This window comes from Topomyia yanbarensis, chromosome 1 (genome assembly GCF_030247195.1).
Source record: "Topomyia yanbarensis strain Yona2022 chromosome 1, ASM3024719v1, whole genome shotgun sequence".
NCBI lineage: Eukaryota > Metazoa > Arthropoda > Insecta > Diptera > Culicidae > Topomyia > Topomyia yanbarensis.
In genome coordinates this window covers 214498580-214521960 of record NC_080670.1, presented here as the reverse complement: position 1 = coordinate 214521960, position 23381 = coordinate 214498580, and the positions used below count along the sequence as shown (strand labels likewise).

At 42.8% G+C, this 23381-nt stretch overlaps 1 protein-coding gene across 1 annotated transcript in view; it reads left to right on the top strand.

Annotated features, from left to right (window-relative positions):
* Positions 1-9237: 9237 nt before the first annotated feature.
* Positions 9238-23381, top strand: part of LOC131692223 (low-density lipoprotein receptor-related protein 2) — a 120005-nt gene continuing 105861 nt past the window's right edge. The window contains exon 1 of the mRNA XM_058979140.1: positions 9238-10349. The gene's annotated coding sequence lies outside the window, so the exon portion shown is untranslated. The remainder of the gene's footprint in view (positions 10350-23381) is intronic.

The window sequence follows — 23381 nt, the reverse complement described above, 5'->3', positions numbered from 1 at the left end:
TCATCACAACATCAATACTCGAATAAACTCAGAAAAACGAAAAGGTTACGGGGGTATCTAATACACCGATCAACCTATTGACGACAATTCTGCGCGTTCCTTTTTCAGTTCGAATCCGCCAATCAGTATTTTTATTTGATCTTTCGGCTGTGTGGCTAGATTCCAAAAAAGGTGGAAAAACAATTTACCTTCATCGACCACCTAAAGACCGTCTTCAGCACACAAAAGGAAGGCGCAGCTCACCTACAAAATGCGCTTTTGTTATTATATTTTATAGCTTTCAGCCGCGGATTACGATGGAATGGAGAGAAATAAAAAAAAAAACAGCGAAAACAAACAAAGCAGGCCCAGTCTTTGCGCTCATCATCATCATCATAATCTTGATTGCAATATCTACAGTGTTGGACGAAACAGTAAGACCAATGCCGGAATTGGAATACCTCCAATCAATCACCAAGTCAAACCCCAATTAACGATCGGATCAGAATTTAGGTACTTCTCAAAAAATTGTAAGTACTTTCGAGAAACACCAAAAATTACATTAATTTTTTTTTCAGCGATTGTATTGGAAATTTATAGATCATTAGGAAAACTACATAAAACACCTTTTTGCAAACGATTGTGATAGAAATTTATAGAGAAAAAAATCGAAACATTTGGATAAAGAAGCTGTTGAACGAGCTGAAATCAAAGAGATACACTTTTGTTTCTAGTGCTCGCCGTCACCCGAAGCCACGTGTCGTGATGGAACGTAATACAACCGCCACGGCAGATGGACATATCAAACGAATATCAGTGTCATTCAAAGCTGTCCCAGATGAGGTCGGTGTAGAAGGGACAGTTCAACTTATTATGTATAAGTTGAGGACACCCGAAGACTCGATGGTAGTTTATCAAATCAGAGATTGGTTGGTAAGGAAAAGGCAAAAAAAGACGTAGAGTGTCAAGAAAGTTCTGAATTTCAACCACATGGATTCAAATTGCCTTCTAGTCACTAGTCTAGTCGTGACTATGATAAGGGGCCTTGTTATGCAAAGAAATGAAAAATGATACACCTTGAGGTCTCTTTTTTGGCCGTCACTGTTACTCTATCGCTACGGCGAGAGAAAAAAAAAGTCAAACGATCACCGGTGTCTGCGATATTTGGCTTGGATGCTATTGAAGATGGAAGCTTTTTCTCCACTTCACTTTGATTATTACGTATTTGGCTATTTATGTTTTGCTGAATCTCTGGTCAATACTAACTACGAACTCTTTCAAGTAGATCCATCCCAAAAAATGAGGTGCGCAGAAATTCGCTCGCAATGGAAGAGTGAAAATACTGAAATTGTGAAACTGGCACGAAATGCAGATTTGTAAAATATCAGAGATTGATAAACACGCATAAACTACCAAAGTAGTGTCAAAAAATAGCGACGAAAATGGTACAATATTTTAAACAGATAGTTCGGTACAACAAGCGATCAGCATTGAGAAATACGATACTTCTGGAGGGAATGCGACCTTCGGCCGTTTTAAGATGGCGATAAATATGCTTTCTTCCAATGTGAGATCTTCGTTGATAAAGGCAATTTGGGTTTAAGGATCGTTGCGATGCGCGAGAGACTCAAGAACGGATAGTATCTTCGGAAAACGATTTTGTCGTTGAATATGTTTGCCACAAATACTGTTTGTTGCGTGTTACCGTATCACTCCAAAGCCTCAAGACCGATCAAGCCGCAACGATTCAGGTACGGCGGTAGCTCCAGATAATTCAGTTCTAGTCGAACAAATCCTTTCAGTTCACTTTCAATTTGGAGCTTTGTGGTAAATAGCTGATGAGGACCCCAAAACAGGCCTTCAAAGAGTGTGAATCCTTGATGTCTCAACTAATTATGGAAATAAACCTCTCCCTAAGTCCGGTGTACTGGTGGAGAGAGTACTAAACTCTTTTCAAGCAGAAGATGCGTTCAGCGAGCGAAAACCGAAGCAGATATAAAAGCGCGTAGCGTTGTGCATCGAGCGGCCAGAAATGCTTTTAAACGGAAGGTGAGCGAATCAAACTGTTTTTTTTCCGAAGCATAATCCAAGGATTTGGCCGCCGACAATGTCCAGCGAGGTAGACGCAGAAATAGCCGGTGACATGCAGAACTTTTCAGACATGTTCTGAGACTGAAGTTCCCTTCTGGGGTCAAGATCGTCGGCTTTGCCGACGACGTAACCTTGGAGGTCTACGGGGAGTCAATCCCTGAGGTAGAACTAACCGCAGAACACGCGATCAGCACGGTGGAGGAATGGATGAGCGCGAGAGGCCTGGAGCTCGCTCATCATAAGACGGAGGTAGTTATCGTCAACAACCGCAAGTCGGCACAACATGCAATTATCCATGTGTGAGATGTCGCGATCACTTCACAGCGGAGTCTGAAGTCTCTCGGAGTCATTATAGACGACAAGCTGACCTTCGGCAGCCACGTCGACTATACATGCAAGAGAGCGTCGACTGCTGTTGCGGCTCTATCGAGGATGATGTCCAATAGCTCAAAGGTGTGCGCCAGTAGAAGTAGGTTACTGGCAGGCGTTGCCATATCTATCCTCAGGTACGGAGGCCCGTCATGGTCAAGAGCACTGAGGGTAACCAGTTACCTACAGAAACTGGAGATCACCTACCGCGTGATGTGCCTCAGAGTGATATCTGCCTACCGCACGGTATCACACGATGCATCCTGCGTGATAGCGAGCATGATGCCAGTCGGGCTGGTCATTCGGGAAGATGAGGAGTGTTTTGAGCTACGTGGAAATAGGGGAGCCCGCGAGCGCACCAGGGTGACCTCGGTCGCCAGATGGCAGCGTGAGTGGGATAACTCCTCGAAAGGTAGGTGGACCCACCGGCTGATACCTAGCATATCGAGCTGGGTGGGAAGACCCCATGGGGAAGTTCACCTCCACCTGACACAATTCCTGTCAGGCCATGGCTGTTTCCGACAGTACCTCCACAGGTTCGGGCACGCGGAGGTCCCAGCCTGCCCAGGTGTAGACGAAACTGCCGAACACATACTGTTCGTATGTCCTCGGTTCGACGTCGAAAGAAGAGCAATGCTTGACGTCTGTGGGTGGGACACAACCCCTGATACCCTTATTCAGCGGATGTGTCAATCGGTGGAGAAGTTGAACGTAGTCTCGGCTGCTACCACCCAGATTGCCTGTAGGCTACAGGTAATCTGGCGAACCGAGCAACAGACGACAGGCACGGCTAACTAGTGATTGGTTAGTTGGAGCGAAAAAGGCCGAGCGCAAAAAAGGGAGTGAATGGTCTGTTCATGCTGAGGCAGGTTTGGCGCAGCGACTGGCAACCGCGTAAGGGGTAAACCCAGCCACCCCGAAGCAAGGCAGAAGAGCGAGAGTGTAGGCGTATAAGTGGACTGCCTCATGCCAAGATGGGAGGGTCATCATGGTATGGTAGAGGCTAGCACAAAAGTAAGCCTAGCAAGGAATGAAAAAGGTGAGCACACAAGTCAGCCTCGCATGGTATGTCAGAAGTGGGGCCTAAAAAAATGTCCCACATGGGATGCCAGGGGGAGTTACAGAGGTATAATAGAGTGGAACGATCGAGAGTGAACCAGGTGATAGGGTGAGCACCCAAGTTAGCCTCACATGGTATGGATGATGCGAGCACAAAAGTAAGCCTATCAAGGAATGAGTAAGGTGAACACACAAGTCAGTCTCGCAAGGAACGAAAAATGTGAGCACAAAAGTCAGCCTCATGTGGAGTGTTCGAGAGTGAATCAAGGTGCGATAGAGAGAGCACCCAAGTAAGCCTCATACAGGACGTATGAACGCGTGAGTGAGAGTGAATGAGTACATCAAGTACAGCCATCCCCCCAGAAGTAATACCGAGAGGTAGTTCCTGGGGGGAACGATGGCGGAGCCCAATGGAGTTTAGTCGGTATTAATGGCAGCGTCACCATTCGAGCCCGACAGGCCCCCAGTACATCCCGTGCGGTAGCTTGGACACCTACCAATAGCACGTGTACTGGGCTAGGACGTAAATGTCTTCTCCATTGTAAAAAAAGACATGTTTTGGACGGTGATGAGGAAATGCCTGCAATACTGTCGCTTTCCAGACAGATGGAACATTCAAAAACTACTTAATCCAGGGAAACCGCCAAGGGATTTGGCACCACGCAGACCCATATGTCTTGCACGGAATGAGTGCGAACACAGTTTGTCAAACCGACAGTTCGGATTCTGGAAAAAAAAAGATCAACTGTGGAAGCTGTCATAGAGCGAGAGCCGAGAAAGCGTCCAAACAGAAGAGGAGGGGAAATTTGTACTGCACCGTTGTAACGAGAGGAAGCCCCAATAGTTGGGCAATTTTCTTAAGAGCTACCTTTAGCATCGTGTGTTGGCTTACGATACAAATTCGGGGCAGATGTCGATGGGGGTCATGACGAGAAAACGGCTCTATTGATAAACACGGTGGTTCGAATGATGCCCAGCATTGGTGGTTCAAGCCGTTTTCTGGCTGGTGTAGCGTTTTCGATACTGAGGTATGATGTGCTAGCCTGGAGCGCTTCGCTGAGGACCCAGCGAAACCGATGTAGGCTGAATAGCGCATGTATCGAATGATATCAACGGAAGGAAACGAAATGCGTGAGGAGGATGGAAAGAGCTAACTCGATGGCCAAGTGGTAACATGATTGGGATAACGGAAGATGGATCCACGGACTAATTGTAAATGTGGCTTAGTAGGCAAACAGAAAGCACGGAGAGATAAACGTTCTTCTAACGCAGTTCCTATCAGGTAACGACTGTTTCAAGAAATATCTACATCGATTCGATCACGCACCTTCATCCCACTGTCCGGAGTACGAAGGGAGGAAACCGTAGCACGTGGTTTTCCAGTCCCAAATTCGAGACAGTGCGAAGATAGTTGGAGGCTGTATGCGTAGAGATTGTCACAGAAACGAGGTGCAAAGACAAAAGGACGTTGAATATCGCAAGGGTTGAACTTGTGCGACCACTCCTGGCTGCTACTCCGTTATCTATCTGGATTAGCTGAATTTGCACAAGGAATCAGTAGATAATTATGCTTGGGAATAGTGAAAACATCTGTCAATGTGCAACCCTGGTAATCCTAAAGTGTTTATTGATCAATACCGGCGCCGGCCAGGCCCGAACGTAGATCGCGGATGAAAAGGGGAGGAATGGTTAGTCTGATACTTGCTTTTGCTAGAGGCTACTACTGCGCACCACACAAGTATCACGGGAAGAGGATATTTTGGTAGTAAGTGTAGAAGTTGGATTCTATTATCTGGACTACATATCGATCCATCAACTCATAGACCGGGGACCAACGGCTTTACTTTCCTTCCGAAGGAAGACGTGACCACAGATTTTTTCACCTCAGAAAAATCTCAACGACCTCGGCTGGAATTGAACCCAGGACAACTGGAATGAGTGGCGATCACGCTTACCGCCTAACCACCGGCGCCGTCATTGAACATCGTAAAGGTAGAGTAGATTTACAGATACTAGTCCAGTTGCAGGGGAAATTGAGCAGAGATGAACGAATTAGTTACCAGAGCTGATAGTTTGAATCAGTGAAACCCTACCGGTCGACTCCTGGAGTAGGCTAGTTCTACCAACGGCGACTAACTCAAGTAGTCGTAGCGCCTGTGATGAGTTGTCAGCGTACCAGAATTTATGCTGGGAATCACCGGACCCCCCTCGGCACCTACTGGTTGCTCCGTTGAGCAGGCTTGTTCCCCCGCTGGGGACTATATTGAGCAACTAGTGTTGAAGCTCCGATGACGGGTCCTAACTAAATGGCTCAAATACGCAGAGAATTCATACGGCCTAATATGTACCGGGAATGATAAATATGAATAGGTAGGCGGAAGCTAGATGGCTAAAAGGACAAGCAATTCAATTGGCCTAGCTAAACTCCTCGGGAAAACTTGGGGTCACAAACCGAGGTTGGCTTAGTGGTCCTACAAGCCCTTCGCCAAACCATGATTAACTTATTCCTCCATTGTGTAGTGGCCCAATGTTAAACAAAAGGCTACCCAAACTAAACTAACCAAAGTTCAGAAGATAGCCTGTCTCTATCACAGGCGCTATGAAATCAACACCTACTACAGCTATGGAAGCCATGCTGCATCTACCTTCATTGCACAAACATGGGGGAGGCGAGACCTGGCTCTTTGAGAATGCTAAAGGGTAAACCACTATTTGATGGGAATTTAAATGTTCACCTGAGTATAATAAAGGAACTCAAACTAAACCCAGTCTTGACTACAGTTCAAGATAAAATGGACGCTAAACCGAACTTCGATATCTCGTATGAGGTCCACATAGTAGATCGTCAGATATGGGATACTACATCATGGCACAAAACCATTCTATAAGGATGGTGCTAAAATGGATGAGCTGACTGGCTCGGGAGTCTACGGATTAAGAATTAAAGAAGCGATGTCAATGGGAAAGTAGCCTACAAGTTTCCAGACAGAGGTATATGCAATGTACACTTGCTTGGAGGTCTGTAGAAAACGAAACTACAGGTGGGACGAGAGCCAAAAAACTAATGGACCAAAAACGAAAAGATTTACGTATAATCCCAGGTTGCTAAGTAAAGGGCGAACACGAAATCATTGCGACACATTCAACAGGGCATAACTTTTTTACCATTGGATAAAAATCAACTAAATTTTGCACATTTTCTCATTGATGTGTATTGTTTACATGCTGTCAAACTCGAAGTCGTGTTTTGGAGCTGAACCAACGCGAGTCGAGAGGACAAATTCTTTCCAAACACCTGGAATTTCCTGACCTGTCGCACCGGCAGTTGGGAAAAATGTTGAACATTCACCATTCAATCGTCTCCAGAGTGTTGAAGCGGTTCCAGGAGCGATTGACGTTGGACCACGGCAAAGGAGCTGGAAGAAAACCGGGACCGGAGAACAAAAAGACGGAGGGAAAGGTGAAGCGGATGATTAAAGCAAATCCCAACATCTCAAGCCGTGATTTGGCTAAAAAGATCGGCATGTCGCAGAGCTACTTCCAGAATGCAAAGAAGAGAGCTGGACTACATACATACAAGGTACAGAGCTTCCCAAACCGCGATGAGCGGCAACAATCGACGGCTAAAACTCGGGCACGGAAGCTCTACGAGAAGACAAAATATGGCTGCTGTGTGATGGACGACAAAACGTATATAAAAGCCGATTTTAAGCAAATTCCGGGGTTGGAGTTTTTCACCGGCAAGAGCAAGTTCTATGTGGATGACAAATTTAAGAAGAAGAAAATGTCGAAGTTCGCCTCCAAATATCTCATTTGGCAGGCCATCTGCTCTTGCGGACTGAGCAGTGAGCCTTTCGTGACAAAGGGCACAGTAAATAGTGAGATCTACAAATCTGAGTGCCTCGAGAAGCGCCTTTTGCCGTTCTTGTAGCAGCACGACGAAGCTCCGTTATTTTGGCCAGATTTGGCATCATGCCACTATTCTAAAAGTGTCCTGGAGTGATATGAGGCCAATTCTGTCCGTTTTGTTCCAAAGGACATGAATCCGCCAAAATGTCCGGAGCTGCGCCCGGTGGAGCAGTACTGGGCAATGATGAAGCGGGAACTTCGGAAGAGCAAGAAGATAGTCAAAGACGAGAAGGACATGTTAAGAAAATGGAGAAAAAATGAGAAACTGGTACCGGATGACACTGTAAAGACTTTGATGGAGGGCATCAAGCGAAAAGGCGTTCAATTTTACACTCAAGACTCCATCGATTAACTTTTCTTTTGATTTTTGAAGTAGATATATGTATAAAACTACCCTAAAATTTTGGTTTGATTTTAAACATTATTAAAAAATTGGCATGACATTTTCGGTGTCGCAATAATTTCGTGTTCGCCCTTTATCATCTGAAAAAAGTCACGATGACATTTGTCGATTCTGTAACTACGAGCCCGAGAGCGCGGAACATATTCTCTGCCATTGGGAAGACTATTTCTTCGAAGGTAGCGCTACTTCGGAAGGCATCTTATGACGCCTCACGAGGTATAGCATACCTGTTCCAAACGGTTCCTCAGCAGCAGAACCATTTTGTCCAGTTGACACCAATTATCGAGCTGCTGTTGACGAAACTGGGCATCAGTTACGTTACAAGTTCTTAAATATAATTTAAAATCATCAGCGAAGGAAATCTTTAAGCACTTCGAAGAGAGATTGACATCATTGATGTAAATTGGAAATAGGAGAGATCCAAAACGACTTTCTTGTGGTATACCTTCCGGTAATTATCGGCATTTAAGTTGAACAGTGTGAAAACCGGCGATGATGTCATTCCACATTGACAAAATGCTTACCAAGCCAGGATTTTTTTTATCAATTTTTTTCGGATTAATATCACACGTCGAAAAACGTCATGGTCTCCGTTGTGTAGCTCCTAGAAGGTGCGTTTCTATAATTAACGATGCAGTTCTTAAATAAACAAGGCGATCTCTAACCGTTTTGGGACGAGGCTGGAGATACTTTCCGATGATATTAAAAAAAATCTCTGCTCTTATTTGACAGGCAATAATGACCTTGTCTGTAATAAAATTTAATCATTTATCATTATGACATACTAAAGTGAAAATTTTTTAAAATTGATGCGTTAAAAATTCGGTGTTAAACCAAAATTGGCAAAAAATGTAAAATGCGCAGCAGATTTGTCAGACAAATTAAAACAGTGATGGCCCAATTTTGTCATCCCTATGGTGTATTTTGAAATGACTAAATCGATAAATCAGTACCCATTTCAGTTCGGAATTCTCTAATAAACAGACCTCAATACTGCATGATAACCAACATAACTTTCCGTGTCGTAATCTGCGCATTTACCCGCACAATGCTGAAAAAGACTTTCCCATGCCAAACGACGAACCCGGTCATGATGAGTTCCATCTTCAACATCTTTCTCACCCTACTGGACCAACGACCAACCGCTGTCGAAATGAATGAACATTAAATTTTCTCTCTCTCGCCTCCAGCGCTAGTATAGTAGGCTGTGTCACGTCTCTGTGAGCGCAATTGAGTGACCACCATCTACTGACTGACTGACTGGATACACAGGGAGGCAGCCACGCACTTCGTCGTCTACCAGCAACAGTCATTCATCCGCGCGGTTGTGTTACTGTGTGGTTTAAATTTTAATTTCGCTGCGATTTCGATAGGGAAGGTATTCAGTAGGCTCGACCTGATCGCCGTCGCAGCACATAAGCACAGCCGGTTCAGTCAGTCGCTCACGAGAGCGTAGCGAAGACGGTTGTGTTTTTTTTCTTTGATGTTCGAAGTGGATCCTCCATACCAGTTATTAGTGTTCCCGTTTTGTGTTACCTGCACTGTGGATATCGTGGACCGATTGCTTCCTTCCACCCACCCACCACCCCCCTTTGGCGGTAGGTAGGAGCTGTTCTGTGTTGAATTTGCACACCCTACAGTTTGTGTGGCGCGGAGCGAGAAAGTGAGGTGCATTTCAAAAGTACATACATTAGTATTGTCATTTTTCGCTACTGTTTCCTACCCGATGGTGGTAGTATGTAGTATCACTCAAATACACGGCGATTAGAGATTACTATCATCACACGGTTACGAACGGAAGAGTCGCGAGATACATATCTTTTTTTTTCGCAGTTGTCGTCGCTGTTGTGGCATTTTTTGCGCCTGCTTTGTTTTTTTCCCTGTTTTCGTTCCATTGCTCACTTTACATTCAAATTTGTGACGTGAAAAGTGATTCGTGCAATTAAACCGCAACGAAGACCAATCGAGTGTGGACGGGGGTTTTGCAAAGAAGAAATAGAAGAAAAGGTGGAACAAAATCAGCTCTAAGTGGAAAAGCAGAAGAAGGAAAAAAAAGTAATCACGAAGTGCACTCTCTCGGGCGTGATCGCGTGGATGATCGGGTGAAGTGACGGCAAAAGGGAAGAAGATCGGTGGGCTCAGGTGTGTGTGGTGCGACACGGTTTTCTCCGTCGCCTGCTGCTGCTGGCGCTGCTGTATGTGTGTCTTTGAACGGCGTTGGAGCAGAAACACACACGGAAGAAACGAAAGCAGACACAGGCATAAAGATAGAAGAGTCGAGTTTGCTATCTAAATGGATAAGTTCTGTTGAAGACGTCGTCTTGGTTCGTCGTTCCACGCAAACAAAACTGGAATACTGTCGTCGTCGTCGTCTTCGTTGTCGACGGTGTGTATGGTAGTGTTGCAATTTGTTCAACCCGAGACAACCTGCGGCAGACACGACACACGGATCGGATCGTCAATTAACGGTTCTCGGCTGCTGCTGCTGCTGTTGCGTCGCAGAAGAACATCGAACGTAGCTGGCAGCGACACGCACACGGTAATCCATAGGTTAAGACTTTGGTTTGGGGTTGGTCGTCGTGTGACAGATGGTAGAGTACAGGGCACAATTTTGCTTCGAAAATAGGAAGAGTGGGTAAGACCGAGAGGAAGGTGGAAAGTCTGACTATATGGAGGTTACTGTTCGGTTTAATGAAAATGGGAAAGTTAATATTACCAGTTTTCTGTAAAATTTTCACTATCAAACTTTGGGAATACCCGGGGTCTAAATTACACAATATACAAATTCAGCTTGGCATCGTTGAGATGGTACATCAACATGGGTTAAACTTATTTTATGTGAGATCAGTTTGGATTCATTTCAGCATATTATGATTCTTCTCAGAAATAAATTAAAATAGAGACCGACTGACTAATAATTATCAACAACTATCGCCCATGTTCATATGACTTTCTCTTCCGCTTTGCAAGTGCAAGTTGGCTTGCGAATTTAAATTGTTTTGACTTGCTCGATCGCATGGAATATCACCAAAATTATGCATAAATAGAAAACTGTCTGCTAAAAAATATGTAACTTATGAACATTGAAAATTTTTCACAACGTTAAAGAACTCGAAATTATTGCGACACCGAAAATATCATGCCAATTTTCTTATAATGTTTAAAATCAAACCAAAATTTTAGGGTAGTTTTATACATATATTTATTTCAAAAATCAAAAGAAAAGTTAATCGATGGAGCCTTGATGGTAAAATTGAACGCATTTTCGCTTGATGCCCTCCATCAAAGTCTTTACAGTGGCATCCGGTACCAGTTTCTCAGTTTTTTTTTCTCCATTTTCTTAACATGTCCTTCTCGTCTTCGACTGTCTTCTTGCTCTTCCGAAGTTCCCGCTTCATCATTGCCCAGTACTGCTCCACCGGGCGCAGCTCCGGACAGTTTGGCGGATTCATGTCCTTTGGAACAAAATGAACAGAATAGGTCTCATACCACTCCAGGACACTTTTAGAATAGTGGCATAATGCCAAATCTGGCCAAAATAGCGGAGCTTCGTCGTGCTGCTGCAAGACGGCAAAAGGCACTCAGATTTGTAGATCTCGCCATTTACTGTGCCCTTTGTCACGAAAGGCTCACTCCTCAGTCCCCAAGAGCAGATGGCCTGCCAAATGAGATATATGGAGGCGAACTTCGACATTTTCTTCTTCTTAAATTTGTCGTCCACATAGAACTTGCTCTTGCCGGTGAAAATCTACAACCCCGGAATTTGCTTAAAATCGGCTTTTATATACGTTTCGTCGTCCATCACACAGCAGCCATATTTTGTCTTCTCGTAGAGCTTCCGTGCCCGAGTTTTAGCCGTCCATTGTTGCCTCTCATCGCGGTTTGGGAAGTTCTGTACCTTGTATGTATGGAGTCCAGCTCTCTTTTTTGCATTCTGGATTCTGGAGCCGATCTTTTTAGCCAAATCACGGCTTGAGACGTTGGGATTTGCTTTAATCATCCGCTTCACCTTTCCCTCCGTCTTTTTGTTCTCCGGTCCCGGTTTTCTTCCAGCTCCTTTGCCGTGGTCCAACGTCAACCGCTCCTGGAACCGCTTCAACACTCTGGAGACGGTTGTAGGGTGAATGTTCAACATTTTTCCCAACTGCCGGTGCGACAGGTCAGGAAATTCCAGGTGTTTGGAAAGAATTTGTTCTCTCGACTCGCGTTGGTTCACCTCCATTTTCGTTGAATCGAAAAACACGACTTCGAGTTTGACAGCATGTAAACAATACACATCAATGAGAAAGTGTGCAAAATTTGGTTGATTTTTACCCAATGGTAAAAAAGTTCCCAAGAAACAAAAAAATTGTTCTTGCAGATAAGTTTGGCGGTAACTTGTTGATCTGGCAGGAAAACTGCAGCTGTGGTCGGAAGACATCGATTTTCATGGCAATCAATCACAGTTTGGAATAGGCGCTTGTTTTCAAGACAAGCAGTTTATCGTACTTTCATTGTAGGCATCTCGCTGGAGACTGTGCTTCATTATCGACCAATTCTTTGCTATTGTATGGAGCTAAAAATTATTTGGTGGATTTTGCTCTTTTGTGATGAACTGAACTTCATTGTCCTATCACTTTAGCTCGTTCTTGCTGTAGTGGGAGCTGGTTGAGTCAGTCCAAAGGTGTTATCTGTAATGAAAACACTGGTTTCTTGCCACAGAAACAGATTCCTTGTCAAATCATAATTTTTTCGCGAATCTATCCGAGGAAAATTTGAGACACGGAATTTGTTTCTAATCGACTATCGCATAGGTCTTATCGTTAATCAAAACACATCCATCGGTTTTATACACTGTTTGTTGCTCGAGGTTTCAGGTGGATTGTTTACCTGCACGATAATATTTAAAACTTTTTCGAAGATTTCGCAGAGTACAGTATATAGCATCCTTTTTGGGCCAAATTATTTCAGAATAACCTTCAACCACAGAGAACAGACGTCCATGATGGAACAAAAATATTTAAAAAACGTATGTAAACATTTGAATTAATATACGATAAACACTAGCGCCGCCACACCAACCTATCCCAACTATCCGTCAAATCCATTCCGGAACCGAATGGATTCAGTATGGAATCTTGCTCAAAGAAAACAACCGATTCCGACTCTATCGGTTGATGCATTTGAGCTGGAATTCTGTGCTGGAAGTCCGAACTGGTTCCGGACTAGTTTGACTGGGTAGAGGAATAACCGCTGTCAATTCTGTCGAACTCAGCCACAAAAAACATGACGACAGAAGCGCACCTCGTTTGGATATCCCAACTACCTTCGAAACCGTTAGAGATTTTACACAAGTTGAATGCTGAAGATGGACGTCTGTTCTCTGTGCTTCAACTGTAATTGACGATATTCGGTTCCGTTCCGAGGCTTGATTTGGACATTGCTACGAACTCATTTAAAAAGCGGAAAATTTCATCAATATCATAACAGAATATCTCGAGTTACAGCTATTACCACCCTCTAAACCTTTTTCGTATCACCGACCCCTTCGAAATCTACCGGGGCTGTTGCGGACCCCCACGGCTTAACATCGATTTTTATATTTATTTTTGCTATATTTGACACGACTCAATGCGTTACCATAACTTAGCCGTGGAGCTTTTTTGTGTCTACATTATGTAAAAATAAAAAAAAATAACGCAAAGTTACTGCGGACAAGAGGTTATTAAGGATGCAGCTTGCGAGAGAGAGAGAGAGAGAGAGAGAGAGAGAGAACCTTTTTCTTACCAGAATGCATTAGTTGTGTTGGCCACCACCCCGAACACATACATTCTATACACAATTTCTCACGTGATGTAACTGTATGCATGTCACTTGCTTGAGATTAAGATCCGTTTCCACTTTTAGGAACAGTTCAACAATACATGACTGTAGATCAAAGAGGAATCAATCTAAATTATATTTACAGGTACTTTTATAGTTTGTGGCTGCTTGATTCCACTGAGCAGCCGGAAGCGACTATATAATATGTAATATATGTGAAGATCGATTTGCTTTGCTATCAATATATTATTTTCTGTTTGTTGTGAAAAAGCTTCAAATTTCAATATCCAACCCGAAAATATATCCATCTTCGCGGACCTCCAGAGTCCTTTTCACGGCCCCCTAGGAGTCCGCGCACCCCAGATTGAGAATCACTGATAATTCTGCACCATTTTTCTAACGTGAAAAACATCCGATCTGTATCATATCCACCCGAACAAACTTCCAATGTAAATGAAGCTACTATAAAGCGGTTTTAAGTTTTCACCTCGAAAGCTACAGCGTATGACGAAGAGTCTCATGGCTCAACTTGCCGAGACAAATATCTCGAGCAACTCGAGACAAATAAACCGACAGCTACCACCAGAGTGACTATAAGCACTAACTGCCATAAAAGCGCACAGTATCGTATGGATTTTTGTCAAAAAATTAGTTATCTGTTGGATTGTATTCTGTATCACCACTGAATCACAATGCATCCCATCTATAAGGCTCTATGAAAATCTTAAACAGCGTTTTTCTCGGCTTGCTGTTTTTCAAAATGGGACTTATGCTTAATCCCTTGCACAATATTGGCTATACATTTGCACTTACGTTGCATTGAAACTTCATTATAGCATTAACAATGCAATAAAGCTCTACATTAGCATCACTATAAAGCTAATGTGACGCGTACATGTCTCAAGGATCTTTTCTGACATACCAGCATTGTATACTGCTAGTGTTGGCAGATTTATCCTGTTTTTCGTGAGATTTCCTATCTTTATGGGACTGATTTGTGAACATAATCAGTACAGGGTTTAACGGCTCTTTAAGACTGCCCTATATGTAGATCTAAAGCAGGATATTAGGCTACGTTATAATGTTTATTTGTTACTGGGCCAGACCAGATTGCAGTCGGATAGGACCTTTGCTAGATGCTCCATGGAGGTCGACACCAGTTTGATAGTATTTATAGTCTTAGGTTGAAGATGTACATACGCAGAAAGCGTAGCGAATGTGTCGGAACCATCTCCATAAAGTGTGCATGCAGAATGCGTAGCTCTGTCGTAGTAAAAGCAGAATAGTGCTCAGCCGTGTTCGCAGATACTTTGCGTTCTGGGTTAAGTTAATCCAGTTATTCAAGTATTTTAATAGGTCCAGGGGTTTGCGTTTTGACGTCGTCTCTTCAGAACCATGGCACCTAACAACTATACCAGGTTGATGCTAGTCCGAAAATGGGTACACACTGGTGAACGCACTAAACGACCCTACAGATTGATTGCAAAGACAAAGTCGAAATGCAGATTCCTGGACTTCTGTGAGTTAGGTTTTGTGACCTTTATGCACAACGTGGTGTTAAATCAATTTTCTCCATAGGGAGGAATATTGCATATAGTATTTTAAGTAAATCGACCTGGCAACGCACCAAAAGTGGTCTGACTCAATGCCGAATTGTACGTTTTATGATCCGAAATATAAAATACTTTCTTTGAATTCGTTTCAAAACTTGCTGCCTGATTTTTACTTTTTTTCAGATATTCGTAAAAAAAAATTCAATTTATCGTTTAAGTCTAAATTTGAATAGTGAAAGGAAAAATGGAGTGTGGATGAACGATTATACTGTGAAATACTAATGTAAGTATACTCTTTTACCTAGAAACGTCATAAACTGCTTTGAAAAACTTTTTCACACGATTGTAATAGAAATGTATAGAGAAAAAAATCGGAATATCCATTGCTTGGAAAAGGAACGTATCGTGAAAAGTTGACGAAAGAGGAAAAATACAGCAAAATCTTACTCGTCTCATAGAATGATCGAAAACTTTTACTCTTGATAAACTTCGTAACGCGAAGCCGCTTGGAAGAAAGGGGCGTTCCACTGCAAACTACCGTTTTAGATGATGGTCACATCAAACGTTATCCAAATCGGGTATGAATTTTAACGATAAGTGGCCCCCAGAACTATTCAGGGAATGTTGGCAGGGCTTAAATTTGTCGGTAGGAGCCCCGGAAAAAAAATTCTACTGCTACCAAGCAGACACAGAAAGGCTCGGTCACCAAAAAGAGCATCTGAAGTGAGTTGAGTTGAAGTGAGTCTAAATTTAACTAGTGAAGTGTGCAGTGTGCCGATGAACGATTATACTGTGAAATACTAATGTAAGTATACTTTATTACCTAGAAACATCAAAAACTGCATTGAAACCCTATTTTAAACGATTGTAATAGAAATACATAGAGAAAAGATCTGGAATATCCATAAGAGGAGAAAATACAGCGCACCCAGAACTATCCAGGAAAAGTTGGCAAAGAATAAATTTATCAATAGGAGCCCCGGGGAAGTTCTACTGTTACCAAGTAGACACCGGAAGGCTCGACCACCGAAGAGCATCTGAAGTGAGTTGATTCCGGCCAGCCATGTCGTACTCCAAATTTCTCGCTGTAGAACCTTCAGAAATATCAACAGATGCACAATGAGCCCTAATTGATCGTAAATTATCGCCAGTGTCCGGAGAACCTCACTTTTCGTTGGCCACTATCAGATAACTACGGGCTTTCTCTATTAAAGCCTCATCACCAATGTTTAAATCTTTCTCCACCATCGATGTCTTGTTCAACGTCGTTATGACCGTATTAGAATTTAGTATCCAGTTCTGAATTTCATCCCTGATTCACTCGTGGATCATTTTTACGGTCACGACGTCTTCCTGCGTTTCGATCCTCCCAAGCATCAACGTAGTGTTACTTAATGATAGCATCAAGTGCTTTTGGGTGATCTTGTTCGAATCACTTCGCATTGTCATTCTTAGCGTACCTACCTTCTACCTTGCTGACTACAGCGTCATCTCGTCAATGCCGGGCGTATCGTAGATCTCCATCTTTGTCGGTCTTGGGTTCTCTTCCACTACATATAGCCATTGTGCACGTGACCTCCCACGAAGTCGGCGTCCTCTTCCTGGCTCCCTGTTGAATATTGTTTTCGTAATTCTTTCTTCCGACATTCGCTCCACATGACCAGCCCATTGAAGTCAATTTTATCAACAATAATCGCAGTTTTGTATACTTGGTATAACTCACAATTCATGCGTCTGCGCCACATTTTCGCATATTGTCCGTAGCACTTTAAGCTCGAAGACTCCAAATGCTTTCCTATCTGCCTTCCTTAACGCCCACGCTTCGTAGCCATAAAAAGCGACAGGGAGGATCAGTGTCTTGTATAATATGAATTTTGCTGGTTTTTGAAGGTTCCAGGACCTAAGCTGGTTACGTAGACCGTCAATGGCTCTGTTGGCAGCTGCAATACGCTTTTTTACCTCACGGGAAACATCGTTGTTGCAAGTCACAAGTGTACCAAGATAAACGAATTCTTCGACCAGGAATAGCCGTGATGTCTTATACCTCTATATTACAGACGACTTTTGACATTTTTAACATTAAAATATGACTGACATATGTGACGATGCAGTTTTCTATGAAAAAAATTGTCATCGGCAAAATAATTTATTTCTAACCTAGCTTAGATTTGTGACCAGCTGCTAGTTGCAAAAAAAAACATTTCATGAAATCTACAACCATCAACATAGAATGTGCATTTTGTCACGAACCGAACATCAGAGATGGTGGCGCCAACCTCCTCGCGTTGAAATCAACCACCGTCGGATCCAAGTTGCCCGTTTTTTGCGTACTTATTATAGTCATTGCATTGCGACAGCCCTCGACCGACCCGCTCTCAACGTGTCACATTTTCAAATGAAAACATGACTCATTGCGCGTACCGTTGACAAACATCACGACAACTACGTCGACGACGACAACAACTGCTAGGCTTTCACAAATTTGCCTCGACTTGTGCTTGTGGATTTTTTTGTTTTGTTATTATTTCACACACCCAGACCGGTTCCGCTGCGATTGCCTACTTCGATCAACCGCACCGCGTTTTTAAATTGGTGTAAATTAAGGAAGATTTGGTGATTTTTAAGAGGGTTGATGTTGGCGGTAGAATTGCTGGAACCGGAATAAAAAAAATAAGCTGGTAAATTGGGATTATTCAAATGATCGCTGAGGATTCCGTACCGAGTTGAGCGATCTTCAATGACAGTCCGGATTAGGTTGATTTGAATGATATTACGATTTTTTCCTTTGTGGCCTACTGAGCCATGCGTCAATTTAAAAAGGTTATTTCATTTCATTCCATCCTAATGCGCAAAATCATCTTGCATTTTTATGATGGAAGGATCTAACAGCACCCTTTCCGCTGTTTTAGAAGATGCTGATCATGGTGATCGCGCCATTATCCGTACAGTAGATCCCAACAGAGCTCCGGATTTGGTAACCGGTTTTGATCGGTTATAACCGCTAGCGATGTCAGCGGCGATATCCTTCACCGCCGTCATCGAAAATGTTTTAATGCATAAATTAACAATAAATCCAGTGGCATCAATAAATCCTTCGAATGGGCCGTACTTAACCGTGGCAACACACGGAAGAACGACTGTAAGCTTCTTTATTGCTGATGCGGCTTCTGCCGCCGGTCATTTGCGTTGATGATGATGGGTCAAAGAGCTTGAATAAAAATGCAAATAATAGCTACTTACAGTGGTCGAATCCGAACAACGGAGTGCAATGATTCAGCTCGTTAGTTGTCTGATTAGGCGAAAAAGAATATTTATAGTGGCATCTGTCAAATCCCAAAGATGGAAATTGGTGCGATGTTGCTTGTTGGCTTTGAAATAAGGTGCTCATCAGCAAACAGAACTTCTTCTCTTTCGGGACATCGAAAATTAGAAGTCTGTATTGTTTTCAATTGTGTCTTGGTGAAATGCCAGAATCTGAGGAGACGAAGTCAAAACGCAAACCCCTAAATTTAGACAGAGAATCTGAATGTTTTCCGATTTTTTTCGAATCGACCAACTGACGGACCACATAAAAAAGGCTGCGCAAAAGCCATCGAGCAAACGAGACTCGACGGACGAGTCATCTGTGAGCAAACTGATTCTTATCAGGCCTGGGACAATAATTGAGGCATGGAAGGGATTAGCTAGTGGCCACTCCAACAAAAATGAATGAGTAACTAGATATTATTTCTCACGTTTCCCAGAAGTTATAATTGCATGCCTAATTATACACGAAGTAGGTGCTTTGTTTAGATCTACAGTTGCTGCTACTGACTTTAGTGTACGGCTTTTAACCCCCTCGGATATGGTTTCAATCTGCTGTAAGCAAGTGTTTCTCTAAAGTGTATCAACTAATGAGACAGACCTTGTTACTTTAAACTAGCAACTTTGCCACTTAGAACAATTAACAAAGGCCGTGTTGCCAGTTTACTTTCAGCTGATCGTTCCATACAGAACCAAAAATGTAGCCACACAGCGACAATTGTTCCGGTCAATGAAACACTAAACAGTTCCTATTCGACGGCGCCCGCCACCAGTTTTAACGCCAAATAATGCTGAACCCGATCCGACCTAGTAGGCGGTGCTTTCGAGCGCAGTAAAAAGCAACTTGTGTTTGGCGTGTGCGAGTCCCCTTGACACCGTCGCGTCGCTACATTCTCTCGCCACAGCTTCCTACGATAGGTGGCACCTACACTGTTTGACGGGGGAGAGAGAAAAAAAAGAATTGCCAACCATTATTCATTGTTCTCACTGGAAAGCATTTTTGCACGATACAGCGCACCGTGTCGTTTTGTTTCGATCGCCCTCTGCCTGACCGCCGGCGTCGCCGCTGACGAACAGGGATCCCGCTATTATTATTGTTGCCCGCGTGCGGTAATTGACGGCTGCTGATGATCGCGTCCGCGGAGTTGAGCTAATGTCTGCCTCCATAATAGACTCTGGAATGTTTTTTTCTATACTTACGTATGTGAGAAAACGCACCGGAGAGGAATTCTGATGCGAACCGTGTGTGCGTGTGTACTGGTAGAGTTCAATTCATGCGTACTTACTCTGAAAGGTATTTGCGCCAGTCAGCGAGGTGACGACCTGTGGAACCAGGTTTGGACCGGAGGACCGTGTCGATATCACCGTACCCACACCGTGACCGACGAGTTCGGTGAGCTTGGAAACGGGTTTTTCCAGCCGAGTGAGATTTTTTCTTTTTAGGTTCTACACGTTTCGACGAGCGACTAGAAGACTAGCGCTTGCTGCGATCAAATTCTAACCGATGCGGGAAGGCAACTCATTTTGTGCAGAGAGCCAGGTGCGAAAAATCCGGTGGTTTTCAACTATGACATTTACAATGGACAAGCTGTGTTTACATTTTTCATAAGCCTGTATCAGAAGGCGAAGATGAAATGCCTCAAACTGGTAATAGTTTGGTTGACTTAGGGTGCAAGTTTGAAGGTTTATTTTCAATCATTTTCAGGATTATTTAAGTGTTAAAAATTAGGTAAAACTTGGTCCGAATTCTAGGTTAAATCTAATTAAAAACTTTTCCCAGATTTATAATAGGATGATTAAAAATTCACCAGTATTTCTGTATTGATATTTCTAGAGATGCGAGCCGTCCGCTTGTAACTAAAATGACCCACGATCAGGAACTCGGTGTTCGATTAACTGTAGAATGATCACAGATAAAAATGCAATTAAAATGCATCACCGGGTATTAGCGTGACAAATAACACTCCACCTAGTGAATAGTAGCTCTAGTTACTGTGCGATGACCAAAGAGCCTATTAAACCCCCTCTCTTCCCGCACCCGAGCTCGACCATCGATCGGCCCATTTCCGGTCACAGCCGGTACCAATCTCTAATCCGGTTTGTGTTGCTTTTCTGTGAACCACTTTTTCCCCTTCGGACTCCCCCTGGACCAACCAACACCTTCACGATCATTGATCTGATCATCATCAATGGTGAAGTGCAGCAGAGCTTGCAGAAAATGTGGAAAGGAGAAAAAACAGGTCACTCCCGATGCCGATGACGCGTTTTCTGCGTAGCTAGCTACTACCATCACTCCTCTTCGGGCGCTCGGTCGACCCGCCTATCAGGAAGTAAATTTTCCAACCGACTGAACTCGCGGAATCGTGATCGCATTATTGGGCTGGGGACAGGAACCGTCCCCTCCCACACGGGCTCTGTGTTCAAGCGATCGTAACACAGACAACAGACAGGTTTCGGACAGGGCCAGCATGATTCGAAAAACAATTATTTTTTCACCGTCCGTTTATCTGTGAATGATCTAATCTGCACTGCACGCGCTATGGAAAACCTGGTTCGAGGGAACTATGGACGGACGGACGAGGCAGGTCTGCAATGTGGACAAGTTTTGCTTTCTTTTTGCTCGTGGAAAGTGTGTACCTAGAGACCCTCCACTGCTCGAAACTTCAGCAGGCCATGATGACTCGTTTTGCGCTGCTAATATTTAGAAACATGGCAACCGTGTCACTCATTTCTCGAAGAGTGAGTGCCACCGCAATGAATGTGAGCTACATTCCCACTTATACGTATACAAACACACATCGACATCTACCAGCGCACAATTTCATTCACGTTTTTGACAGTGGCTCGAATAGGTGATTATTGTTATTAATATTATTAAATTATTAGTTGAATCTTCGAGCGAAACTGGAGATGTGACCTTTCGGTAGGGAGGCCGATCCTATTAACGAGAAGAGGCAGATGAAGCGAACGAATTGCGCTTAGATCGGGCCGTCATTGTTGGCCTAGCAGGAATCACGAAGACGAGAGAAAGGTCAGCTGGTGGAACTTTTGCGATTTGATTGTTTATGATCTGCAACTAATTTGATTTGTCTGGTTAATGGTACAGACCAGAGCATATAAATTAAGCAAATAACGGTTAATATTTCAAGTGCCGTGACGGACTAAATCGTACAACCGATGTAGCTATTTACGTTCTTTTTTGCGTGATAAAGATTCATGTCGGTGCCCGCCAGCAGCCAACACTATAACTACATCAACTGGTATGAAAAATAATACGCAAACAGAAATGCTTTTTCATTGAGACTCACATAAAGCAACTTCTAAATAGGACCAGAATTAGGATCGGGTCTGATTTTCGCTGTTGAAATACTATAGTAAGTATGTAAGTATGGAAATTTTAAATACAAACATTTTTTCAGTGATTTTTTAGAAACTTTTGAAGACAAGAAGAATCGCATTACCTACTGTTTGGACAAGAAACAACTAAAATTGGTGATCAGATTTCCGTTATTTTCCAGATTGTTGAAATACTATGGTAAGTATAACTATAGTACAACCCGTTCTCAACGAATGTAATAGAAATTTATAGAGAAAAAAACATGAACCGCAATATCCATCATTTGGACCACAACCAAGATTTTCGCCGCTATTGTAAGTATACTTTCGAGAAGTATCAAAAACTACATATAAAACTTTTTTTTCAGCGATTTGTATTAGAAATTTCTAGAGAAAAGGAAAATCGAAATATCCTTTATTGTTCAGAAAATAATCGGATTTTGATAGAAAGGCTACGCATGAGAAAATGGACGTCTCCTGAAAACTACCATCAAGGACCATTTGTCCGCTTTAATGTGGAAAGGACTTGTCTTAAATTTCTAAAAATTCAGTAAACATAAATTTTCCAAGTGTTCTTTGATTGCAGTATATTTCCGCCTTAATTTCTTGGAGCTTTCCTGGAATTTTATCTCTGAAAATTGTGGTGCATCCCTAAAGTTGATTAAGATCGTAAAAATTCCGTGACATTCCGAGTTTTTCTTGAAGCTTGTTGGATTTCCATCAAATTTCTAATACTTCTCTGAAGGTGACAGTTTCATTGCGGCTTTTCTAAGCCATAAGCTGATCTACGTTTACTTTTCTGATAAACTCATTATTACAATCGAATAATTGCCACACCGACCGTCAGGAGCTGTTCCAGACTCTTAGTGGAAGACTGAATTTGCTATCCACAATACGTGTTTGATATATGGGTATTAAAATGTTTGGTTTCGAACATCTAGATAACTGATGGGCGTATTATGAACTGATAGCAAAAGTTTTGGATTGGTAAATCTTTGGCCAAATTGGCTATCTGAGATCGATGACCATGTTATGAAGCTTTGTACATTTTAAATACCTTCGTAGTAATCCTTATCGAATGAGCTAATTTTTTGATTTTCGAATGCAGATTAAAGATCCTTCAATCTCTATGGTCGTATGGGATTATTCCTGAATCTATGAATAGAGGGGTGATTTTTTCTATGGAAAATAGTCACTAATACAATTGGCAACATTTTTAAATTTTCCAATCAAGATTTCTCGTGGCCTTTGACTACATTTGTCAATTTAAAATTTTGCTATCAATAAAAGCTAAATTTGGATGTTATAAAACTTGATCATTTCTCCGTGGCATACCTTCATTATATGGATACCTGTCATGTAGATTTGTCAAAACACATTTTCTGCACATATTAGTAAAGTTCGGTGGAAGTAAATTTTGTCCCGTTTCCTCAGGGATAGCAAACAATCACAGGTAACCGATGGGACTTCCTTGTATTCCTTGTATAGTCCTTATTAGTTTTAGTTAGTTGTTGGTAAGTTGGTCGCGTGGCTGTCTAACACTCGTTTCGTACCCCATCCATTTCAGAACACACACC